This window comes from Phaseolus vulgaris, chromosome 6 (assembly GCF_051622355.1).
Source record: "Phaseolus vulgaris cultivar YP4 chromosome 6, ASM5162235v1, whole genome shotgun sequence".
NCBI classification, from domain to species: domain Eukaryota; kingdom Viridiplantae; phylum Streptophyta; class Magnoliopsida; order Fabales; family Fabaceae; genus Phaseolus; species Phaseolus vulgaris.
Genome location: NC_143503.1, coordinates 1,987,501 through 1,992,500, shown reverse-complemented (window position 1 = coordinate 1,992,500; position 5,000 = coordinate 1,987,501). Strand labels below are relative to the sequence as shown.

The window sequence follows — 5,000 nt, the reverse complement described above, 5'->3', positions numbered from 1 at the left end:
GTGATGTGGGAGAAGTTTGGGATCAAAAGGAATTGATCTTGACATGGTTGGTGCATAGCCAAGTTCATGATTTTGGTGTTTTGGCTTGATTTTGTGGCTTGGTGGTGATTTTGGTGAAAAACGAAAATCATGGTTTTGGAAAAAGTGGCTGGACTCAATCCTCACAAATGCCTTCAAAGTGATGTGGGAGAAGTTTGGGATCAAAAGGAATTGATCTTGACATGGTTGGTGCATAGCCAAGTTCATGATTTTGTGGCTTGGTGGTGATTTTGGTGAAAAACGAAAATCATGGTTTTGGAAAAGTGGCTGGACTCAATCCTCACAAATGCCTTCAAAGTGATGTGGGAGAAGTTTGGGATCAAAAGGAATTGATCTTGACATGGTTGGTGCATAGCCAAGTTCATGATTTTGGATGTTTTGGCTTGATTTTGTGGCTTGGTGGTGATTTTGGTGAAAAACGAAAATCATGGTTTTGGAAAAGTGGCTGGACTCAATCCTCACAAATGCCTTCAAAGTGATGTGGGAGAAGTTTGGGATCAAAAGGAATTGATCTTGACATGGTTGGTGCATAGCCAAGTTCATGATTTTGGTGTTTTGGCTTGATTTTGTGGCTTGGTGGTGATTTTGGTGAAAAGCGAAAATCATGGTTTTGGAAAAGTGGCTGGACTCAATCCTCACAAATGCCTTCAAAGTGATGTGGGAGAAGTTTGGGATCAAAAGGAATTGATCTTGACATGGTTGGTGCATAGCCAAGTTCATGATTTTGGTGTTTTGGCTTGATTTTGTGGCTTGGTGGTGATTTTGGTGAAAAACGAAAATCATGGTTTTGGAAAAGTGGCTGGACTCAATCCTCACAAATGCCTTCAAAGTGATGTGGGAGAAGTTTGGGATCAAAAGGAATTGATCTTGACATGGTTGGTGCATAGCCAAGTTCATGATTTGTGGCTTGGTGGTGATGGTGATTTTGGTGAAAAACGAAAATCATGGTTTGGAAAAGTGGCTGGACTCAATCCTCACAAATGCCTTCAAAGTGATGTGGGAGAAGTTTGGGATCAAAAGGAATTGATCTTGACATGGTTGGTGCATAGCCAAGTTCATGATTTTGGATTTTTGGCTTGATTTTGTGGCTTGGTGGTGATTTTGGTGAAAAACGAAAATGTTGGTTTTGGAAAAGTGGCTGGACTCAATCCTCACAAATGCCTTCAAAGTGATGTGGGGAGAAGTTTGGGATCAAAGGAATTGATCTTGACATGGTTGGTGCATAGCCAAGTTCATGATTTTGGTGTTTTGGCTTGATTTTGTGGCTTGGTGGTGTGCCAAGAATCATGAAATTTTCAAAGTGGTGGTTTTGAGTTTTGTGGGTTGGAAAGTGTCACAAATGCATGCAGAATGAGGTCTAGAAAGTTTGGTATCAAAACCAAGCCATCTTGATGTGGTTTTGAATTTTTGAAATGTTGGAAAATAGAGGGTTTTGAAAAAAATTCATGAAAATTCGAAACCTTGGCCAATCCTAACGAAACTTGGTGGGCACCTTCTTGATATTATTATGGGATGGACTGGAAAAAATCACGCAAAAATACGGTGTCTAGATACGTTTTTCCATTTTTCCCGATTTTCCACATTTCGGGTCTTTGGAAAAATAAAAAAAATACTTCCCCATGTCGAAAAATTCTAATTTTTTGCAGGCAATGTTGTACCATTTTTATGAGGATCCCTGCAAAAAATCTCGTGAAAATTCGTTCTCTAGGTCCCAAAACAGAACTTATGTCTACTCAAAAAAAGTGTATCTACTTGTACAAAAGTGGCTTTTGCATATTTAGCTATTATAGGGGGGGGGTGTTCCTCAATGCGGCCGGCTCTTGCACCATGGAAAATTCTGGTGCGGTCCCTTCATTCCCCCTGTTTTGGCTTGCTTTGTGGTGGGGCAAGTCAAAACGCCCACCATGGGTGATCCACCAACTTGGGTTGGTGTCACCGTTGTGGGCGGCGGCATGGTGGTGGCGCGCGTCGGTTCCGACCGGCCCGACCCGGTGGGAAAAAATGTGAATCTGTTATGTGGATTTGTGGCACGGCGGTGGGATTTTCGTTGTGTGGCTCATTTCTAGGCTTGTGAGCATCATGAAGGGGGTATGGCTTCCAACGTTCGCGGGGAAGGGGCCATCATGTACGGCTTCTTTGGCCGGGGGAGGTAATGTCATCGGTCGGCGTCAGCTTGGGCTCACATTTGTCTTTGGTTACGCCCGGGGTCATGTGGTTGATATTGAGGGCTTTATTACTCTCGGTCCGGTGCGCGCGGCCACCACGGGGAAGGCACGGCCTCATCCGCGTGGCTTCTCCCTCACGAGCATCTTGGCGATCCGCCATGGTGGTCGTCTTTGAAGAAGCACGGATGAGACGGGTTGGAGCTGTGGCCGGTGCGATCGGGGAAGATTTGTGCCACGCAAATCGTTGGGTGGCTTATTCGAAGACTTGTGAGCATCATGAAGGGGGTATGGCTTCCAGCCGTTCGCGGGGAAGGGGCCATCATGTACGGCTTCTTGCGGGCGGGGGGTAATGTCATCGGTCAACGTCGCTTGGGCTCACATTTGTCTTGGTTACGCCCGGGGTCATGTGGTTGATATGAGGGCCTTATTACTCTCGGTCCGGTAGCGTGCGGCCACCACGGGGAAGGCACGGCCTCATCCGCGTGGCTTCTCCCTCACGAGCATCTTGGCGATCCGCCATGGTGGTCGTCTTTGAAGAAGCACGGATGAGACGGGTTGGAGCTGTGGCCCGGTGCGATCGGGGAAGATTTGTGCCATGCAAATCCACAAACACACGGATACACCAAGACCACCACTCGGGACCACCACGACCACCGCGAGGGTGCGTGCGACTATCACTTCTAAGGAAAGCGAAGGCGTCGGTTCATCCTGTGGCTTCTCCATCAACACCATCCTCGCGGGCGGTGTCGGGATTAGAAACAACGATGAAACGTGCTTGCGGAACTCGGTGGGCACGGGCGAGAGAAGTTTGTTGCACGCACGGGACGGGCGGAAGTTCTTTTCCATACCTAGCGATGCGGACAACGGGTCACTTGATGTTTCCATTTGCTCACTCGCCAAGTGCGAGCGGGGGGTGGACCGTCGGTGGTGTGGTGTCTTGCGAAAGGCGAGGGTGTGGTGAGTTGTATTGAGGATGTTGTTGTCGGCTGGCTCCATGCCCCGTGCATCGAACGGTCGGACACGCATCCCCCTCGTTGGCACCGGTTCCCGGGCGAGGAAACAGCCGTTCACTGTCTTTGCCTACCTTCGAAAAGGCATCCTCGTGTGGTTGCAAAGAGTGTTTCCGTCCGGGCTTCCACCACGCGGTGGAGGTCTCGGAGGACCGAGAAGTCACGCACGTGTTCGCCATGTCCAAGCAAGCAAGCAAGCAAGCAACGCGGGCGGGGCGGCACACGCGGCGGGACGATTCTCTCGGATTCGGTGCATGCGGCGAACCCGGGCGACCCCCGTGCGGGTTCTAAACATTCGGTTACCCACCATCCTGGATGCCCTCCCGGCCGGCCCCGTCCGGCGGGGCGCCCGATGGATGCTACACGGTTGATCTGCCGGTAGTCATATGCTTGTCTCAAAGATTAAGCCATGCATGTGTAAGTATGAACTAATTCGGCGTGAAGCTGCGAATGGCTCATTAAATCGATTATAGTTTGTTTGATGGTATCTACTACTCGGATAACGTAGTAATTCTAGAGCTAATACGTGCAACAAACCCGGAGCACTGGAAGGGACGCATTTATTAGATAAAAGGTCAACGCGAGGCTCGCTTGTTGCTTTGATGATTCATGATAACTCGTCGGATCGCACGGCCCCTGTGCGGCGACGCATCATTCAAATTTCTGCCTATCAACTTTCGATGGTAGGATAGTGGCCTACCATGGTGGTGACGGGTGACGGAGAATTAGGGTTCGATTCGGAGAGGGAGCACGAGAAACGGCTACCACATCCAAGGAAGGCGGCGGGCGCGCAAATTACCCAATCGACACGGGGAGGTAGTGACAATAAATAACAATACGGGCTCATTGAGTCTACGTAATTGGAATGAGTACAATCTAAATCCTTAACGAGGATCCATTGGAGGGCAAGTACGGTGCCGGCGGCGCGGTAATTCCGGCTCGATAGCGTATATTTAAGTTGTTGCGGTTAAAAAGCTCGTAGTTGGACCTTGGGTTGGGTCGATCGGTCGCCTCGGGTGTGCACCGGTCGGGTCGTCCCTTACTGCCGGCGATGCGCTCCTGGCCTTAGCGGCGGGTCGTGCCTCCGTGCCGTTACTTTGAAGAAATTAGAGTGCTCAAAGCAAGCCTACGCTCTGGATACATTAGCATGGGATAACACCACGGGATTCGATCCTATTGTGTTGGCCTTCGGGATCGGAGTAATGATTAACGGGGACGATCGGGGGCATTCGTATTTCATAGTCGGAGAGGTGAAATTCTTGGATTTATGAAAGACGAACAAGCTGCGAAAGCATTTGCCAAGGATGTTTTCATTAATCAAGAACGAAAGTTGGGGGCTCGAAGACGATCGGATACCGTCCTAGTCTCAACCATAAACGATGCGGAGCCCGGGGATCGGCGGATGTTGCTTTTAGGACTCCGTGGCACCTTATGAGAAATCAAAGTCTTTGGGTTAGGGGAGTATGGTCGCAAGGCTGAAACTTAAAGGAATTGACGGAAGGGCACCACCGAGTGGAGCACTGCGGCTAATTTGACTCGGCACGGGGAAACTTACCGAGGTCCGGACATAGTAAGGATTGACGGAGGCGAGAGCTCTTTCTTGATTCTATGGGTGGTGGTGCATGGCCGTTCTTAGTTGGTGGAGCGATTTGTCTGGTTAATTAGTTAACGAACGAGACCTCGGCCTGCTAAATAGCTATGTGGAGGTAACCCTCCACGGCCGGCTTCTTAGAGGGACTATGGCCGCTTAGGCCACGGAAGTTTGAGGCAATAACGGGTCGTGATG

At 49.7% G+C, this 5,000-nt stretch overlaps 1 pseudogene; it reads left to right on the top strand.

The window, feature by feature from the left end:
* The first annotated feature begins 3,574 nt into the window (after nt 1-3,574).
* The window catches only part of LOC150026263 (18S ribosomal RNA), a 1,783-nt pseudogene continuing 357 nt past the window's right edge, over nt 3,575-5,000 (top strand).